The sequence below is a fragment of the Meriones unguiculatus genome (genome assembly GCF_030254825.1).
Source record: "Meriones unguiculatus strain TT.TT164.6M chromosome 13 unlocalized genomic scaffold, Bangor_MerUng_6.1 Chr13_unordered_Scaffold_37, whole genome shotgun sequence".
NCBI lineage: Eukaryota > Metazoa > Chordata > Mammalia > Rodentia > Muridae > Meriones > Meriones unguiculatus.
In genome coordinates, this window is record NW_026843647.1 from 4377724 (window position 1) to 4399504 (window position 21781).

Below are 21781 nucleotides of genomic sequence, written 5' to 3' on the forward strand. Positions count from 1 at the left end.
GTAGTTTTATGTTTATGTTTTATAGCTGCAGAATAAAGAAAACCCTAAAACCAGAGCCAATTTAAAATACACTGTCGGGTTCATCAAAGAGACAGTGACAGCAAGATGCTGGAGTCACTTCCCCAGGTCTCAGATGCTATCTGATGACATCATCAGCTTCAGGGTTGGTGGATGCTAGTGGTCTGCTCAGATAACTGATGGTTTTTATCTGTTAACTACAGGACGTTTCGTCCAACACATAGGTGGGCAAGGAAATAGCTAATGGAAGGCAAAAACGACTTCCAAGATAAGGTACAATTTGGCACTGGGCTGCAACTTTTCCATCTCTGCACATCACTGCATCTCTAAGCAATGAGTCTTTGCAGACCCAACTTCTTTCCAGAGACTCTCCTTCACAGAGGTCAGAGGACAGCTTGATGGAATGGATACCCTCCATGCACCATGTTGGTTCCAGGGATTAAACTCAATATATCAGGCCTAGCAACAAGTGCTTTTACTGACTGAGGTATCTTGATGGCTTAGTAAACAGCCTCCTTGTAATCCTCTCCATACTGAAAGGTGTGCTGGCTAATTTACATCAACTTGACATAAACTTGTGTCATTTCGAAAGAAGAACTTCATCTGAGAATATTTTCCCATCAGTCTGGCCTGTGGGAAAGTCCTGTGGTATGTTTTCTTAATTGGTAGTCCATATGGGGTCTCTTCAAGTTGCTATGGGGAGTGTCACTCTTTGGCTGTGCTGGTAATCCTGGATACTGTTACAAGGCTGGCTCCAGAAAAAAAAATCCTTCTTTCCTCTCTGCTGGGTGCTGGCTGCTTGCTGTTAAAGTGGGCAAGTTCATGAAACTTGGGAAAGTGTTGCTCGTCCTAGCTGGATGCCACTCCAGATGCAAACCCATCACTGTGAAGAATATTGGTGATGGCACCTCAGAAAGCCCTTACCCTGTCATGCCCTGATGGCTGGAATTGACCACTATCCTCAAAAAGTGACAACTGCCCAGGACCAGATGAAAACTGCTAAAAGATGAAAGGTCAAGTCCTTTGTGAAAATTTATAACTACAATCACCTTATGCCCACAAGGTAATCTGTGGACATACCCTTGGACAAGACTGTTGTCAAAAAGGATGTCTTTAGCTACACAGCTCTGAAATGCAAGGCCAGGTGGGAGGCCAAGATCAAGTTCAAAGAACAATATAAGACAGGAGAAGAGCAAATGGTTTCTCCAGAAGCTTCACTTTTAGGTATATTTTTGTTTCCATCATTAAAAATTTAAGAAGGAGGAGGAGAGTTATCCCAGCAAGTCACAAGAATCAAGACAGTAAGCAGCATTCCTCCATGCTCTCAGCTTTAGGTCCTGCCTTGAATTCTCATGAATTTCTGGCTAGTGGACTACAAAATGTCAGTTGAAGTAAACACTGTCCTTTCCAAGTTGCTCTTTGTCATGATGGTTCATCACCACAATAGAATCCCTGACTAAGACACAGCAACACAGGTAAACAAGAAAGGGTGAATGAGGATCACTGAGATGGTGGCTTCTTGTTCCCAGAAGACATTGTTAGGAGAAATGGTGGACAGGCACACAGTTTGGTTTCTAAACAAGACCAGTACTAAAGGAGGGAAGATCATGTGGCCTAAAAAATACCTGCCAGGGTCTTTTTGGTGGACTTCCAGCCTTAGTTCTGTCCTATCCCACTGGGATAAATTGGTACTTCTCTTAATACTCAACCAATATCAGGAATGTCCACAATAGCAGGGCATGTTGGCACACACCTGTAAATTCCAGCACTAAGGGAAGCAGGGCAGGGATATCTCTGTGAGTGCAAGGCCAGTCTGGTCTACAAAGTAAGTCCAGGACAACCAAGAATATGCAAAACACCCAGCCAGTATTAACAAACAAAGAAACAGAAAGAATATCTAGTTATCCCTCAAGTATAACCCTCATGAGCCTTGGGCTTAAATTCATTGTGTAACAGATAATTGGCAAATTTCCAGGTATGATGAATGTAGAAAAATAACATTGTTCTCATTCATTTTTGCTTGTGAGAAATTGGGTCCAGGTTCAGCATATCCCACATAGACAAAGACACATGGAGCTTGGGAGTAAAATCCAGCCCAGGAGAAGTAGCTGAAATATCCCAATTAGGCCTCAAGGGGCCATTCTCAGCCAGCATGTCCTCTATGAGACCTTATCTCAAAAATAAGCAAATAGAACCAGTGAGATGCCTCAGCAGATGAAGGCACTTTACTGGCATAATCATGATAACCTGAATCACACACCCAGTTCCAAAGAGCAAGGAGAGAAGTGAGTCTAAAGAGGTGTTCTCTAACTTCCTCTTACCTGCTGGCACTCATACACATACACAAGGATAAATAAATTATTCCAGTATGTAAGCCAAATAAACCATTTCCTCCTGAAGTGGCTTTGGTCTTGCTGTTTTGTCAGAGCAATGGTAACCCTAACTAGGACATCCTGTTTCAAAAACTTAAGAGAGCTCTTCATTCCTGTTGATCTCAGAAGTCCCAAATGGCCTTCAAATACATGCCAATGTGCCATTTCCAAATTCCTGCCTTATCAATAAGACTTGTAGGCCAGCAAAAGCTAAAGGGGTAGCAGCAAGTAGAAAAACAAATTCCTAGTGAATTGTTAAAAATAAACATTGTTCTTCTTGATTCTTTTTTCAATGCAGTTTATTCAGGAACCTTGAACAATCATCTGACCCTGGGGAAAGCCAGCCCACAGCTTAAATAGCCTCTGGGTAGCCAACCCCAGCGTGCCACGTGGGCAATGCAGATAGGTCCATATACATGGAAGCAAGCCAGATCCTCAGCCTTAGCCAAATGTGGAATTGTTCATGACAGAGAGCACTCCTCATCGGGAAGGTGGAAGGCGGAAACCAGCTCCATCTTTAAGGCACAGCATTCTGCAGCTCTCTACAGTTCCCCCTTTTTGTTTTAGACGCATCAGGCAAGAGTAGAGGTCTTATCTCTGATATTAGAAATAAATTGGGACTTTGTACTAATGTTCATTTAGGTGTCATCCACCCAAAGAGCATCAGACCCGTCCGATACCTTTTTCTCAGAGGCAGGACCTGGGGCATCAACCCGCATGCAATCAGACATGCTCTTCTCTGGGTCCAAAGCAGCTGATTCTGAGTGCAATGCTTAGCCTCGCATCCTGAGCATAACATTTTAGCTTTTTATGGTAGCCAACCATGCTTGGGGAGACTGTCCTGCTTCAATGGCTGTAAAGGCCTGAATGGTCATGGCTGCATTACTCTGTTGTGAGACTCTAACCCTGCAGCTCTTCTTGATTCTTAGAGTCATAAAAACTGTTGATGAGAAAGGCAACAACACATATGAATCTAATTTACACATGTTACATTCTAGAGGATGATGCTCCTAGGTGCTTCATCCAACCCTCACTGTAACCAAATTTCTGTCAGGTCAGCCTGTCACTGTACCAGACAACTGCTCCCAGGAGGAGGGGAACATGACTGACATGGAGTTGTAAGCCCAGAGCCTGGAGATGGAGGCAGAAAGTTCAGGATTTCAAAGCCAGCCTTAGCTACATAGTAAGTTTAGTATACCCCCATAAGAACCTGTCTCAAAAAGAAAATCAAAATTCAACCCAACCCAAACCAACCAGCCAACAACCTTCCCTCCAAACAAGAAACCAAATTTCCAGAAATCCTAGGTGTTCACTGTACAGTGTATGGACATCTTTATGGGTTTATCTTTTCATGTGTGTGATGGAAGTGTTTTGCAGAATGACTGTAGATGTTTGACCACATGTCACCAAGTTATCAGGGCAGCTAAGTTCCCCATTATGAATTGGGTGCCATCCAGCCCTCTGAGGCATAAAGTTGGTCATTTTCGACAGTGGTCCATTATTAAATGAAAATGCTTTACATGAATCAGACTCATGGAAATCCTGAAGGGATAAGTAATTTGCATAAGAAAAGGGTACTAATGCCTTTTCCCTTCACTTGCATCTGTGGTCTCTTACTAGTATTGTTTGACAGGTTAGCTGAGAAGAGACTCTAGGGCTTGTCTCAAGACAGTTCTGCATAATATTTTTGTCCCTACCCAAAAGTGGCTCTGAATAATAAATTGTGAGTGAGGATTTGAATCCAGCATCTACTATAGTTTATTATTATCTTACCATAGTTCTATATTATAATTGCTTCATAGACACAGCAGTCTCTCAAGAAACTGTATGAGAATTAGTTATCAAAAAAGATGCTGTATCCAAATGTAAAGGAGCATTATGATAAATTAATAGGTATTGCCTATATAGACCCAGTCCTTATCAAGCTGTGTCTGTTTCCCTCTAGAACAGGATACAGATAAATAGATTTAATTATAATACAGTCTGATGAAAGGCAAGAAGAGAAAAAAATCAAGTTCTAGAAGAATGTATGGATAGGGCAGGGCCTAGGGGCTCATGTTTAATCCCTGCACTCAGGAGACAGCAGGCTGATGTCTGTGAGTTTGAGTCCAGTTTGTAGCATGGTCTACAAAGTGAATTTCAAGACAGCCAGGACAGATACACAGAGAAATCCTGTCTTAGAAAACAACAACAAAAAGAATATATGGATGATATGGTAGTTACAAGCCTTCTTTCTAGTTGTGGTGGAGAACACCTATAATCTGAGCATTCAGGAGGCAAACAGACAGATCTCTATGGGTTCAAAGCCAGCCTGATCTACATAAGGATATCCTTTCAAAAAATAAAACCGGAAAGTTTTCTGAGAGGAAATAATATTTGAATTGAGATTAAGAAGGTTCAGTAGGAGGCAGGAAGATAGAGTGAAGTGAAACAGGGCAAAAAGGTGGAGGTGAAGGAAAATAAACGTGGTTAGAGAAATAGTAAGTGCCAAGGTCCTGATGTGACAGTCAGCACAGAAAGTATGGACCTTAGAAGATAAAAAGAGAAAGGGCCAGGGATGAGGTTAGGTGACTGTCCTGAGGATGCAAAGTCACTGAAGTTTCAAGGACAAAATCAGTGTCACAATGTCACATTTTATGATGCTTCTGTGACTAAAGCGGTTGTAGTAAAGGCCACGGAGGGAAGTGGATGGCTTGGTATGCCATGGTTAAAATTGGTCACCAGGCATGGTGGCTTACAAATATAATGCCAAGTGAGTGGGAGGCTGAGAGAAGAGAATAGTGTAAGTTCAAGGACAGCCTGATATACACAGTGAATTCCACTGCAGCTTGGGCTACATAATGAAAACTTTCTTTAATTATTAATTAATTAATAACTAATTAAAATCATAGGCAACTATCTGGTATATAGTTTTAAAGCATTTGAAGTAGAAGATTAAACTCTTTCTGTGAATTAATGTTATTGTGCTATTTTAGAATGCAAGATACACCCAGGTGATGGAGTCTGTTTGCTTAAATGTTGGCATTTCCCAGGTGTTCTTGAGGTTTACAGAGATAGAGGTTAGCCTTGTTCCAGTTTTCCAAGCCAGGTGTCAATGACAATTCTCTGACCTTATGTGAACTCCTAAAAGGAGTTTTAGAATAGAAAAATAGAATATATTTCTATTTTGTTCTTTTGAGACAGGACTTCTATGTACAGTCTTGGCTGTCCTGGACTCTCTTTTGTAGACCAGGCTATTCTTGAACTCACAGAGATCCTCCTGCCGTTACCTCCTTGAGTGCTTAAAGGTATGCACATGTGTATTATTCCATCGATCCTTACAGTGCTCCTAGAAGTAGAGACCAATCTAGATGAAAATAAAAGTAGTCTTCAACTATTTAATAGGGTTGTGAGATGTATCAGTCATGGTTGCCCTCAGCTAAGAAAGGCAAGGAAACACTCAAAGCGATAATCGCTGGCTTAAACAATAGGTTTCTGGTATGGGTTGCACATTAGAACTGGCAGAGGAGTTTTAAAACTTACAGAGGCTTAGTTAGGTCCCTTCATCAGAAATTCCAGAGTGAGATAAACAGCAGGTACTGACTTGAAAATTCTATTCGTGATTATAATGAGAATATAATCAGAGTGATAGCCTGTTTACTAGTTTAAAAGGGTAAAGACTGTGTGAGTCTCTCTGTGTGTGAGTCTCTGCGTGTGTGTGCACATGCACATGTGTGCAGAGTTCTCAGCGTGTGCATACCTATATGTGAGTATGCATCCATGCGTGTGCACATGCATTTGGAGGCCATAGGTCAACATCAGGTGTATTATTCATTCATTATTCACTTTGTTTTTCTAAGCAGGGTCTTTCATTGTACTCAGAGTTCTCTGCTTCAGCTACACTGGCTGGTCAGCAAGCTCCTGTCTGTCTCAACAGTGCTAGGACTATAGGTACACACTGTACATCTAGCTTTTCTCATGAGTGATGAGGATCAAAACTCAGGTCTTCATGCTTTTGATAGCCAGTACTTTGTCAACGGAGCCATCTCCCCAGCCAAATACTTTTTTTTTTAACAAAAAAGTGAGTGAAGCAGAAAAGCATAGTTGCTAACAGGCCTCATTGGGGAGTCAGGATCCCTTCTTTCCTTCTTCCTCACCACCCTAAGCTTTAAGCTTTCCTGCTCTTGGTCACAAGACAGATGCTGCTACTAACACTGTGTTTAAGCTCCATGCTAGAAGAAGGCAGCAACAGCAGCTTCTGCCCTCATGGATCTTCTCCATTCTACACAAAAGTGGAAAATTGTATGAACAGGGGCTACCAGCTTCCCAAGCTGTGCTACACTGCTTTCTCCACTGAAATGGAGTCTAGGAGCTTGTATATGATGCAGTCCCTGTAGAAGGCAAGTTGTAAACATTCCTGAGTGAACAAATCTACAGTGTGAGCCAGGAAAAAGGATATTATGTCTTAAAGAAAATGTAAAATAAAGCTACCATTGTAGGACATACAATATCTGGGAGCGCTTTCATCACAACCTGACTCCACACCATTTTGTGTCCCATTTATAAGACTCTGTACAAGCCCCTACTCCATGATACTTTTTTGAGGTTGTATTAATTGGTTAATACAGCTGTCCCTTCAAATTCCAAATTTTCATTTGAGTAGGAAAGCAGCAGTCACTCACCTAAGCCTGGAGAGTAAAATTACCAGAAATTCTTCCCCACAAAGTCCTGGCCTCTTTCTGCCTCGTGGTCATCAAAATGAATTTTCATTTCTTTGCTAACATGAAGTTCACATTCAATTATTTGCTTCAATGTTTTGAGTTACTGCAAAAGTGCCCCTTGGGTCTTTTCCACTTGAATCCATTATCAGGGCCCCCATCACAATCTCTAGCTTGGGAATTACTCCTGTCCAGTCTCTATCCAGAAATGAAGACTTATAATTTACAGCTTTCTTCTGAACAAGAATACCTTGATATGACATGGGTAAATTCAACCCAGGATGTCACTGTGACTCAAGAGGACGTAGGAAGCACCTACAGGGTCTGGCCCAGTGAGTTCCCTGAACAAGGTCCAAGCCTTAAGAGTTTGGGTATCTCTTCCTCATGGACCAGTGATATTATAAGAGCCATAACTGAAGGTTGGTTCTCACACAGAACTTTTCTCTGAAGGGTGTGTCAAAGGGTAGCATTCCAGCCCACCCCACCCCTGAAGTAAAAATGCTCTTCCTAGTAGAACTAGCCAGTGGGCTTCAGGTGGAGTTTGCTTGTGACATCTTCAGGTGTTTTATCTTTGTCTTCTTTGAGGAAACTGAGGCAGATTATGGAAGAGACATTTTCAGGGAAGTGAAGATGACACTCTGATAAAAAGATAAGACTCTGAGCTTGGATTAGATGTGGAGGTACTGGTAAGGAGTTCACAGTATGCTGAGCCAGACTGGCCTGATAGGGGTTCTTAGTCATCTTATGGAAGTCATAGAGGATAGAAATGAACTATCTGATGGTTCTAGAAAGTGCCATTTTCCTCTTTGCCATCTTCAGGAAGATGTAATCACATTCAAGAGTTTCTTTCTGTTGTTATCATGTTGTCCTTAATCTTTTTATTTGCAGTGATTAATGAGCCTGTTAAATGTTTTCTTTTTCATATGCAGTTTTTTTTTTTTTTAATGTCAAATCTAATGCTTTTAAAATGACATAGCGTATTAAGGAACTAACCCTGGATATTTTCTCCTATCAGATGGTGCCTGATAAAACCTGGGATGAGCCATCGCATTCCTGTGTGTTGCATCACAGCTCCTACTCAGGAGCACATTTGGTGAATGACTGAGCTAGATCACCTCTCTGAACATCTGCAGAAGTCCTGGTGGAGGTGGGATAAGGAGGAGTGGTAGGTGTCATATCTGGAAGACCCAACACTGGGCCTTCAAATGATAAAGGGAAGGGGGGAGTGAGAGACCAAACCTTCTGGATATTGGTTTAAAGTTTAAAGCACAAACCTGAATGAAGTCCAGCCAAATGGAGGCATGTGCAGCCACCTAGGGAAAAGAACTAGCTTTACTACATAGTTTTCCTGCCCAATAGAGGTACAGTTGCTAGGAAACCAGCCCAGATGGCCAGGCCAGAATCATTTGTGGTCTTGACACCTACAGTAAACCAATAATTTCAAAAGTCAAATTCCCTTACCCAATCATGTAACACCAAGGCATGTAATACCCTGCTTGCATTTTTCCCTTTACAAAACCTTGTTCTCCTAGACTGAAGAGTTTAAGTTAGCCTGAGTATGACTCCATTTTGAAATAAAGAGCCATCTTGACTGGGAGCTGACCTCAGGTGCCAGGAAATATCACCGAATGTACACATTGGCAGAAAACAAATTTAACTCTTCTAGCAACAGCCTACAGGAAATATCACAGAATAAATACTTCATAGAAAGTAGAGACAATCTACCTGGCAATAATCAATGAGAATCAGTTGGAAATCAGCTGGGAAAATTCTCCCCAATGTTTCAGATATAGTTTAGAAGAATAGCAAATGTGATTATGTGCCTCAGAGAAGGTCACCTCTCCCCTCTAACTTTTACCTAATCCTGTAATGTCAAGACATGCCCCCCTGCTTGTTGTCATGGAAACCCCATGCTCACAGACATTCCCTTTAAAAACCTGCTCACTCAGAGCTCAGGGTCCCACTTCTCTACTGCTGCATCAGTGAGGCTTGCGTCCTGAGTTCGATGCTCTCATAATAAAGCTTTCTTGCTATTGCATCAAGTCATCTCCTGGTGGTCTCTGACGGTCCCATGATACTGGCATTACAAGACCACAAGGCCAAAATCCTCCTCTTCAACCAGGTAGGTTGTTGCCTCCTGGGCTCGAGCTTGAATAAAAGATCCTCATGTATTTGCAGTCGAGTTGATTCTTGGTAGTCTTCGGGGGGGTCTCAGGAACTGAGCATAACAGGGGTAGCTGGTGAGTGTCTTTGGTGGAGTGGAGTAATCTGGGTGGGAGGTGAAGGGTGACGCTCAGCAGTAACTCTGAGATCACCTATGCTAAGCAGAACCTGCAAGATGCTGTGGATGTCAGTCAATTCCCTGCAGTCAAAGGAATACAGGTGACAGGATGCTGGCTAAGAAAAGTTAGGCCCATTTAGATGGCAGTAGTGATTACAAACATGTGATTCTTCTCCACCTTTTCACGCCGTGTAGGAAGCTAGACTGACCTATCACATCTAAACTGGATGCCCCTCTCTACCCACTGTCCCATCTCCCACCCCTCTACCCACCACCACCTCCTAAGGATGAAGAGGACTGGGTGAGGGGCTCAGTTCACTTTTCCACATGGGTGAAGCTGGAGCCCTGGAGCTTCTGGATTCCCCTTTTGATTCTTAAGAGCCCTTTTTCCTCTCAACAAAAGCTGGCTCTCTGCGAGCAAAAAGCTTTGACTTTCAAACTATTGCTTTTGATGTGAGCTTCAAGAGGCTGTTTAAAAAGCCAGAAAACTGAACATTTAGTGGTTTCATTCAGACTGATTCTTTCTGTTTGCATCCTGGTTGCACATATCTTAATTCTCCTCAAGACAATGCTGCTGGCTTACTAGTGGAAAGGTCAAGCGGAAAAAGTGTAGCATGAAAAAGCAGGAGGAATGAAATTGCAAGATTCTTTCTATGTCAGATATACTGAAACACTGCTCTGATATGTCACCTGCCACACCCACACCCTGTAGGCCAGGCTGTCTCTGCTCAGGCCTCACAGCTTTGAAGAAGAGACTCCAAATCTGTCTGTGTATTAAAAGTTCTGACTCATACTCATGAGTACATTATTTTCTTCAAGAAGTCTGGTGTCAAAAAAACAAAAGGGAAGGGGGTTGACTCTATGTTAAGAAATTGTTAGACAGCCTTACTGGGTCACAGAGGAAGACAATGCAGCCACTCATGATGAGACCTGGTAGACTAGGATCAGAAGGAAGGGGAGGAGGACCTCCCTCATCAGTGGACTTGGTGAGGGAGATGGGTGGAGAAGGGGAAATGAGGGCAGGATTGGGAAGGGAGGAGAGAGGAAAGTACAGGGAGCTACAAAGTGAATAAACTGTAATTAATAAAAAATGATAATTAAAAAATAAAATACTAAATTACAAAAAAGCCACTTTTGCACTTTGGTGCATATGTCTTAGACTAGCTTGTGATAAAAATACAAGGGAAGGTCTGTAAATAGTTGTGTTGGTATTTTGATAGGAATTGCATTGAATCTGTAGATTGCTTTTGGCAGAATGGCCATTTTCACTATGTTAATCCTGCTGATCCATGAGCACATGAGATCATTCCATCTTCTAATGTCTTTTTCAATTTCTTTCTTCAGAGACTTGAAGAAGTGTATTTTTTTTCAAACAGGTCTTTCACCTGCTTGGTTAGAGTCACCCCAAGGTACTTTATGTTATTAGTGGCTATTGTGAAAGAAAAATTATCAACTTTATATGGAGAAAAAAAAACCCAGAATTTCCAAAATGATCCTGTACGACAACAGATCATCTGGAGGTATCTCCATCCCTGATCCCAAGCTGTATTACAGAGCAATAATAGTAAAAACTGCATGGTATTGGCATAGAAGTAGAAAGGTGGGTCAATGGAACCAAATAGAAGACCTAGAAATAAACCAACACACCTATGAATACTAGATTTTTTACAAAGAAGCCAAAACCATTCAATGGAAAAAACAGTATCTTCAACAAATGGTGCTGGTCCAACAGGGTGTATACATGCAGAAAAATGAAAATAGATCCATATTGATCACCTTGCACAAAACTAAAGCCCAAGTGGATCAAAGACCTCAACATAAAACCAGATACACTAAACCTGTTAAAGGAAAAAGTGAGGAAGACCCTAGAATTCATTGGCACAGGAAACAACTTCCTGAACAGAACACCAACAGCACAGGTTCTAAGAGGAACAATCAATAAATGGGATCTAATGAAACTGTAAAGCTTCTGTAAAGCAAAGGACACTGCTGTCAAAAGGAAAAAAAAATGACTGCCTACAGACTGGGAAAGGATCTTCACCAACCCTATATCTGACAGAAGGTTTATATTCAGAATATATAAAGAACTAAATAATTTAAAATGTAATAAATCAAGCAATCCTATTAAAAGATGGGGTACGAAGCTAACCAGAGAATTCTCTGTAGAGGAATACAGAATGGCAGAGAAACACTTAAAGAGATGCTCAATATCATTAGCTATCAGAGAGATGGAAATAAAAATGACCCTGAGGTTTCACCTTACAAGCATCAGAATGGCTAAGATCAAAAACTAAAGTGACAACACACGCTGGAGAGGTTGTAGAGAAAGGGGAACATTCCTCCATTGCTGGTGGGAATGTAAATTTGTACAACCACTTTGGAAATCAATCTGGCATTTTCTTAGACAATTAAGAATACTGCTTCCTCAAGATCCAGCTATACCACTCCTAGGCATATATCAAAAAGATTTTCAAGTACACAGCAAGGACATTTGCTCGACCATTCTTGTAGTAGCTTTATTTGTAATAGCCAGAACCTGGAAAAAAACCCAGATGTCCCTCAATGGAGGAATGGATACGTGGTACTTTTACACAATGGAATAGTACTCAGCAATTAAAAACAAGGAAATCATGAAATTTGTAGGCAAATAGTGGAATCTAGAAAAGATCATTCTGAGTGAGGTATCCCAGGAGCAGAAAGACAGAAAGACACACACGATAGATGCATATATACTCATATATATATGTATGTATGTGAGTATATATATATATATATATATGTGTGTGTGTGTAAGTATATATATAGTAGGACAGGAGGCTACTTCAGAGAGCCTCTGAAAGACTCTACCTAGCAGTGTATCAAAGCAGATACTAAGACTCATAACCAAACCTTTGGCAGAGTGCAAGGAATCATATGAAAGAAAGAGGAGTTAGTATGACCTGAGAGAACAGGAGCTCCACAAGGACCAAATATGTCTGGGCAAAGGGATCTTCTATAAGACTGTTTCTCCAATCAAGGGCTGGGTATGGATATAACCTAGAACACCTGCTCAGATGTAGCTCAAAATAGCTCCGTATCCAAGTGGGTACCCTAATAAGGGGAACAAGGATTATTTCTGACAGGAACTCAATGACTGGCTCTTTGACCTCCCCCCTCTGAGGGAGGAGCAGCCTTTCTAGGATACAGAGGAGCATATTGCAGCCAGGCCTGAAGATACCTGATAAGCTAGGATCAGACTGAAGGGGAAGAGGATCTTCCCTATCAGTGGACTTGGAAGGGGGCAGGGAGGAAATGAGGGAGGGAAGGTAGAATTGGGAGGGAAAGATGGAGGGGGCTACTGCTGGGACACAAAGTGAATGACCTGTGATTAATATAAAAAAAATCATCTCTTCAAAAAACATACAAGGGGAATAAATCAAGAGAATATGGTTCTTACCCTAATTGATGTGTGAGTTGAAATGAATTGTTGGACTTCCCCAGACCTCCATAAAAAAATTCTCATAAAAAATTTTTGAGACAGGTTTCTCTGTGCAGCCTTGGCTATTTTGGGTCACTTTGTAGAATAGGCTGGCCTCAAACTCACAAATATCTGCCTGCCTCTGCCTCCCTGAGTCCTGGGGTTAAAGGCATGCACCACCATGCCTGACTAAAATTCATTTTTTTAAAGATATGAAAAATAAAATGTAGTAGAATTTCTTATATGAGAAAACTGGGAAACAACAAAAATGTAACAGTAGGTTTATATGTTAAAACATGTAGGCATCTGAAGAGGACAGGAGCTCCACAAGGACCAAATATATCTGGACACAGAGGTCTTTTATGAGACTGTATCTCCAACCAAGTGTTTAATAACCTAAAACATTTGCTCGGATGTAGCTCATGGTAGCTCAGTATCCAAGTGGGTACCATAGTAAGGAGAACAGGGACTATTTCTGACATGAGCTCAATGGCTGGCTCTTTGACCTCCCCTCCCCTCCTCCAAGGGAGGAGTAGCCTTGCTAGGCCACAGAGGATGACTTTGCAGCTAGGGTCAGATGGAAGTGGAGGAGGACCTCCCCTAATGGTAGACTTGGAAAGGGGCAGGGAGGAGAGGAAGGAGGGAGGGTGGGATTGGGAGGGAATGAGGGAGCAGGCTACAGCTGGGATACAAAGTTAATAAACTGTAACTAATATTTGCTTCTGTAAAGTAAAGGACACTGTCATCAAAGCAAAGCGACTGTCTACAGATTGGGAAAGAATCTTCACTAACCCTTTATCTGACAGAGGACTCATATCCAGTATATATAAAGAACTAAAGAAGCTGAAAAGCAACAAACCAAGTAATCCACTTAAAAAATGGGGAACAGAGCTAAACAGAGAACTCTCTGTAGAGGAATATCGAATGGCAGAGAAGCATTTAAAGAAATGCTCAAAATCATTAGCCATTACGGAAATGCAAATCAACACAACCCTGAGATTTCACCTTACACCCATCAAAATGGCCAAGATCAAAAACTCAAGTGACAACACATGCTGGAGAGGTTGTGGAGAAAGGGGAACCCTTCTCCACTGCTGGTGGGAATGTAAACTTGTACAACCACTCTGGAAATCAATCTGGCACTTTCTCAGACAACTAGGAATAGCGCTTCCTCAAGATTCAGCCATACCGCTCCTAGGCATATATCAAAAAGAGGCTCAAGTACACAAAAAGGACATTTGCTCAACCATGTTTGTAGCAGCTTTATTTGTAATAGCCAGAAGCTGGAAACAGCCCAGATGCCCCTCAACTCCTCAACTGAAGAATGGATGCAGAAATGGTGGTACATCTATACAATGGAGTATTACTCAACAATGAAAAATAAGGAAATCATGAAATTTGCAGATAAATGGTGGGACCTGGAAAGGATCATCCTGAGTGAGTTGTCCCAGAAGCAAAAAGACACGCATGGTATATACTCACTCATATAAGCACACAACATAGGATAAACCCACTAAAATCAGAACATCTAAACAAACTAAGCAAAAGAGAGGACCCTAACTAAAACACTCAATCCCCATCCTTAAAGGCAAAGAGGATGGACATCAGAAGAAGAAGAAAACAGGAAACAACCTAGGAACCTGCCACAGAGGGCCTCTGAAAGCCAGAAGAAGAAAACAGGAAAAAACCTTGGAACCTGCCACAGAGGGCCTCTGAAAGCCTCTGCCCTGCAGACTCTCAAAGCAGATTCTGAGCCTGATGGCCAACTGATGGGCAGAGTGAATGGAATTTTATGTAAGAAGTGGGAAATAGTAAGAGCTGGAGAGGACAGGAACTCCACAAGGAGAGCAACAGAACAAGAAAATTTGAACACAGGGAACTTCCCAGAGACTCATACTCCAACCAAGGACTATTTATGAAGATAACCTAGAACCCCTGCACAGATGTAGCCCATGGCAGTTTAGTGTCCAAGTGGGTTACATAGTGATGGGAAGAGGGACTGCATCTGACATAAACTGATTGGCCTGCTCTCCCTGAGGGGGGAGCAGCCTTACCAGGCCACGGAAGAAGACAATGTAGCCATTCCTGATGTGATCTGATAGACTAAGATCAGAAGGAAGGAGAGGAGGACCTCCCTATCAGTGGACTTGGGGAGGAGCATGCATGCAGAAAGGGGAGGAAGGGTGGGATCAGGAGGGGAGGAGGGAGGAGCTTATGGAGGGATACAAAATAAATAAAGTGTAATTAATAATAATAATAAAGAAATAGTTAAGACCGTAATATTAGTATAAGCACCTCTCATCTCAAGAAACAAAATGTTGCTTATGTTTATTAATTATTATCCATTTATAAATAGTAGTGAAAATTTTGAAGGTTTCCAACTTTGTTGACTAGTTTTATGTCATCTAGACAGAAGCTAGAGTCATTTGAGGGGATGGACCCTCAATTTAGAAAATGCTCCCATCGGACTGGACTGTGGGCAAGCCTTTGGTCCATTTTCTTATTAGTTGACTGATGTGAGAGAGACCAGCCCATTGTAGGCAGTGCTGCCTCTGGGTAGGTTGTCCTGGCTGCTATGAGAAAGAAGGATGAGCAATTTTGTAAGCAGCATTTTTCCATCGCCTCTTTATTAGTTCCTGCCTCTGGATTCTTGCCTTGAATTTATGTGCTGACTTTCCTGGATAATGACTATAAGCTCTAAGATGAAATAAATTCTTTCTTTCCCAACAAAAAAAAAGAAGGAAGTTAGTATGATGGGGAAAGGATAGGAGCTCCACAAGGACCAAATATATCTGGGCACAGGGTCTTTTCTGAGACTGACATTCAACCAAGGACCATGTATGGATATAACCTAGAACCTCTGCTCAGATGTAGCTTGTGGTAGCTCAGTAACCAATTGGTTTCCCATAGTGAGGGGAACAAGGACTATTTCTAACAGGAACTCAATGACTGGCTCTTTGACCTCCCCACCCCCCAAGGGAGGAGCAGTCCTTTTAGGACACAGAGGAGGGCTTCGCAGCCAGTCCTGAAGATACCTGATAAAACAGGATCGGATGAATGGGGAGGAGGTCCCCCCTGTCAGTGGACTTGGAAAGGGGCATGGTGGAGATGAGGGAGGGTGGGTGGGATTGGGAGGGAATGAGGGAGCGGGACACAGCTGGGATACAGAGTTAATAAAATGTAACTGATAAGAAAAAAAATAAAATTATAAAAAAATAAATAAATAAAATTTAATTTTAAAAAACCTGTAGGCACAAAATGATACATTTTACAATCCCACTTCCACTTTCTATGTGTAGAGAACATTTTAAGGAGGGCTGTTGAGAAGCATGTGTAGGAATACCTACCTGTAATCCAGTACTCAGGAGGTAGAGACAGGAAGATCAGGAGTTCAAGGCCAGCATTGACTACATAACAAGTTAGTGTCCAAAAATAAGAGAGAGCTATCAAGGATTCAAGAAAGGGCATGAGCCAGACAGGGTGCACACTTGTAATCCCAGCATTCAGAAAGCAGAAGCAGGCAGATAGTTGTGAATTCGAGGCCAGCCTGCTCTACAAAGCAAGTCCAGGACAGCCAAGGCTACACAAACACTGTCTTGAAAAACAAAAATATTATAAAAATGAATATATTATATATAACAATACATAATATATTATTTATAATATATATATTATAAAACAGAAGTATTACACAGATTGGTAATGACAATTTGCCTTAAATTGACAAATGTGTTTAATTCAGCTCTTCACACCCACTCAAGGATTCCATTCTTAAAAATATGTGCCTGTGTATTAGATGTATTTGTCTATGTGTCTATAATGTATATGTCTATGATGTATTAAAGTGTCTAAAATGTATAGACTAAAATACTAATAATGATTATGAAAAATGAAGGTCTCACGCCCTCTGAGGCACACGGTTCCAGCTGCACGTCCGTCTGTCTGTCCCCCTGCCTCTGGCCAGCACCTGCTCCCTGCACAGCGTGAGGGTGCTGAGTCTTTGTCCTGGCACAGCAAGCCGGCGTGCAGATGGGGGGAGCCTGGATAGCATCTGCAAAAGGCTTTTTTTTCTCTTTCTTTCCGCTTTCTTTAAGGCTATGTATTGACTCCCACATAGGAGAACTTACTAAACTGCTGATACTACTTCCACCACTCTCGGGGACCACGTGTGACTAACAGCAGGGGGCTCTAGGGACCCACTTATGGATGCTAGGGCCCAGTGAGGACTTGGGATCCAAGCAGAGGGTTTTCTAGAGATGTGTGAACATTTTGTCGGCTTTACCTAAGTAGCTTTTTAATACCTGCAGCTGTAACATAAACTCTACTTACATTTAGGTTATGCCTTAGCTTAGGTTCAATGAGGAACCCCATAAAATTGGGAGTATTTTGTGCAACCTAGCAGACCCAATCTGGCCTAACTACTGGGGCTCACCCTACCCAACCTGGTCTGGCTGCCACACAAGCTGGTGAACTCCCACCCAGGACACTCGTTTTGTGCACCCAGATGGACAACAGAGCTCATGACAGAAACATAACTCAAGCATAAGTCTCTATTTCTCGTGGAACTTGTTTTTTGTGCTCAGGAACATCTATGTCTCTTTGATACACTTAAAAGACCTGCTACTTTCTAGGTCCGTGGTATAACTGATGTCCTGAGATGAATGGAGAAGGACTCAAAATCCCCATCAATTAAATCATAACAGAAACCATGATGAGTCTCAAGACAAGATGAGAAAGATGCATTGTTGTCCCTATCAAGAGGAAGAAAATGTCATCGGGAACTCCTTATGAGAAAGAGAGGGAAATTGTCAGCTAGTTTCACACTAAGTGACAATACCATATTTAGAACTGCCTAACTAAAGTCGCCATTAGAATAGATTGACTAAAGTGCTCTGCCATTCTCCAAGACCTGTGTCATCCATACAGAGAAACACAGGAGTACAGTTCATGCGACAGAAATGACACCTAGGCCTGCGGAGTTGGCTCACCAAGGAAAAGAGCTTGCAAAGTGTGGTGGCCCGAATTTGAGCCCTAGAACACACATAAAGATAGGAGGCCAAAAGTTGTCCTTCAGCCTCCGCATGTGAGCCAGTGTACATATACGCATGCACACATGGACACATACACAACAAATATTTTTTTACAAAAATAACCTCTGCATCTTCAAGTCTTTGATGATGGCAATGTCTGTGGATTTTCCCAAAACCACAGCTTTCCTTCTGACTTATTATGTTAGAGAAAAGGGAAGACTTGGGGTGGGAACTTTTAGATAATCTTTTTCACCATGGCACTTACTACACAGGCATGGCTGGAGCTCCTGTGCGAACTGAGCCTGTAACGTCCAACTAAGCTCCTGTGGGAACTGAGCCTGTAACGTCCAACTATATATCCTGAAAGGGAAACGCAAGAGCCAGAGCTCCATTGGACTCACCAGGCCTGCACTTGGGTCCTAACCACCTGAGTGCACAGTGGCATTCTGGGACCTTGGAAATCAGCACAAGGAGGGTTTGACCTCTCATGAACAGAGATGTTGGCTTGCACCCACACTGCAGTTCTGTCTTCCCAAAACAAGAAGTAAGACCTCAGCACTCCCAGGCCAACCCAAACCAAGACCACTCTTCCCTAGATGCATGAACAGAGAATGAATCAGCATTGAGAAAGTTTATTGGTTTGATTTTTCCCAGATCATATATTTTAAGTAAATAGATTATAAGAGTATAATGTCTTTTCTTCTTCCACTAACAGTAATCAGGCGCTCTCCACCTTACAAATATACAAACACACGCACACACAGAACCAAACAACATTATACCTGGCTGAGACATTCACATCTTAAAATAGGGGATGGTAACAATATAATTTCCTTTAAAATGCCTTTAATACAATATATAACAAACAAAAAATATCTCTATGTATTTGAAGTTACAAAAAAGCCCACCTCTTGGCAGCTACAAACTTAAATATGATAGTTACCTCTGGCTGTACAACAAGCATTGCACTTTTCCTCACTGGGTTTTGGAAAGTTCAAGTAGTAATGAGGCTTATTAAACCCTTTGAGAAACCACTTTATGAGCAGGCAAGGCAGTGGCTCAGACCCCTGCCCGGAAGAGTAACAGTCTGTACTCAGCTTATGAAGTGAGCCTGGCTTGATCTTGGGTTCCTCTGCCTCCCCTAGTGGCAGCCAGGCAGATCTCTGCAGGTTTGTCTCAATACGCACCAGTGTGAAGCAGACACCAGTGGGACACTCGCTGTACTATTCATTGCTGCCACCCGTCCCCGGAGGCTGTTGTTGCCTGTGTCTGCTCTTGGGAGGACACCACAGTCTGGGCCTGGAGGACCTCTGGCAGGGAACGCCGGCGCCGGCGGCCATAGCCTTGAGGGCTGATCTTGTTTTGGGTGGCAACAGCGTCCTTACTTTTGTCTGTTAACTGGCAGATCCGTTGGGCCAATTTCTGCAGTATGCAGGTCCCTAAGCAGCATGGAGAGCTAGGGGAGCTGGGTTCATTATTGGGCAGTAGCGTTTGAATGCAATATGGGCTATGCTGGAAGTGCTGTGGAGAAAAGACTCTTGAAACTTAACCAACCAGGGCTTTGGTCCTAACCACCTGGGACCAAGGTCATACAGAACCCGAGGGATCTGTGACCTGCTCCCTCACTAGAGCTGCAGTTCTGCCTGGACAATCCTCTTGGGGCCAGAGTAGTAGAGGGAGCACATCCTCTGAAGAGGACATAGTTACCTGCTTGTGGGGATTTAGATGTGCTCTCCTTGACCTGGACCAGAACAAGAGTTGAGGTAGAAACTTTCTCCTCACCAGCGAGTCCCGAGGAATTGGTGCTGGATGCCTGCAGTTCCATCTCTCCATTGCTTAGCGCCCGCTTATCCCACCTAGGAAACACAAGCAGATGCGTTTGCTTGAGTTCAAGGGATGTCCCGGCCAGCTCCCATCTCCACTTCCTTCTAACCCCTCCAGACCATCCCTCATTGTTCCATGACCGCCATGTATTAGGACTGAAGAAAGCACTGCCCCAAACTCACTGCAAGGACACATCCTATGGCTGTGCAGCATCCACGCCTAGAAAGGCGAGTGAACCCAGAAACATCAGGATGATGGAAACCAGCTTCATTCTGTGCAGATGCTCAGATACCCTGGAAAGGAGCAAGAAGCTGAGGGTTTTCAAACGGGCCAGCTGCACAGCCCTGGAGCAGAAGGAAGGGCAGTGACAGGAGGGGGAGCATCTTGGCGGCACTCTGCCTGGTTCTGCTAATTTTCTCTTCTTGGAGCAGAGAGGCACCCAGAGGCTTTTGGGCTGGTCAGGTTGGTGACAAGCAAAGCAAAGGAAGCCGGAGTGCCAGGCTTCCAGAGGTCTCCAACTCAAGTCCTAGGACCCTGGCCCAACGATTTCAGGTGAGATACAGCAGGGTACATGAGTTAGACCTGGGACATGAGGTATGCTCTACAGTGGATCCCTGTGGGGATCCACTTGTCCAGGTCTCCAAGCTTTGGGGATTTGGCAAAACCACACCCCACTACCCAACATGCTGGAGACCAGCGGTCCCTATCTGCTGAAGGAGTGAGTTGTCAAGCAATAGAAGAAAGCTTGAGATGTCTGGCTGACCCTGGCAAAACCTCCAAGTCCAAGACTTACTGCGATGAGAAGCCAGGAGCGTTAACACTGGAGCTCTCCTGCCTAGTGTCACCAAGAAACCACTGAACAGCAAAAGCCAGCTCCAGAATTTTATACACTCAGAGGCTGGCGGGGCTTGCTCTGCCCTGGAGCCTTCTCTTTACTCCAGCGTGCTGGCTTCTAAGATCAGACCTGTCCAGAAGCTTGCTTGTGGGTATAGGGGTAAGGGTAGAGGTCCCTTGTGGCCAGGCATCTCGGAGATCGGTTTTGAGAGATTAGACTGCTGCAGGACTTCCGCTGCCTTATTTCCTGGCTTAGGGTTCAGGCAGTGAGAAGGAAAAGAAAGCCAGAACAACTTGGGTTAGAGGAATCCTTTTCCTTGAAAGACTACACCCCAGGGTGCTGGTCTGAGCTTTCAGGATAGAGCTGCAAGAACATGGGGACAGGCAAGACACGTGGCTAACCTAGACCTTAGACTTGGGGAGCTGTGGCCTCAAATGGGCCTTGCCCCCTGCCAGCTTAACACCTGGCTGAGCCTTCCTCCCTACCTCTTCATGCAGAGTACACCTGGAAGGGTTAGGTCCTGGCCAGCAAGATTTCATAATAAGGGCAAAGCTGGAAACAGCTGAATTGAAAATTAGGGTTTGGAGAGGGTAGTTATCTGAAGATTGAGAACTCACATTCCTATTTGGAAATACAGGAATAGCCAAAATTAGGAAGAGAGATAGTTCTGGTTTCCTCATAATACTTTTAGCCTTATAAGGTTGTGACCTGAGAATTGGCCTGACTACCTTTTTTCACCCATTGCAAACGTAAGGACTGACTGACAGGGAGAACACTAGTATTGCAGGTGTGCTACTTGTTGTCTCTTTTGATCTTATACATGCTTCTGAACTGGGCTTCTCATGTATCAAAGTGAAGTTTGAAGATTGGAAGTATACTGCCCAGTCATACTAAAGTTGGGAAGCCCAAACTTGAAAGACAGCGAGCGGTGTGGGTGAGAAGTCTCAAATTTTTCTGGCTGGGATCATCATTCTCATCAAGGGAGAGGAAGAAAATTCTTGCCCCCACCCAGAGGTATGTGCTAATTCATGATGAATCAGCTCAAACACTTTTGCCTCTGATTTGTGATCCTCATGGATCCTTGAGTTCACTTTCTTCCCTTCTAGGGCCAAATAGGGAAACAAGGCATAGCCTTGTCTGGCATAGCTCTAGTCAAGTTTCCTAGAAGGTCCCTGAAGTTAAAGATATGATCTACCCAGTTGCTAGCCTCAAGTCCTAGTGATCTGGACACAGATAAGCTCTGTCTGATTCATATCCTGGCTGGCAG

At 43.1% G+C, this 21781-nt stretch overlaps 1 pseudogene; it reads left to right on the forward strand.

Moving 5' to 3' along the window:
• Window positions 1-834: 834 nt before the first annotated feature.
• LOC132651005 (large ribosomal subunit protein eL27-like) lies at window positions 835-1242 on the forward strand (annotated as a pseudogene).
• The last annotated feature ends 20539 nt before the right edge of the window (window positions 1243-21781 follow it).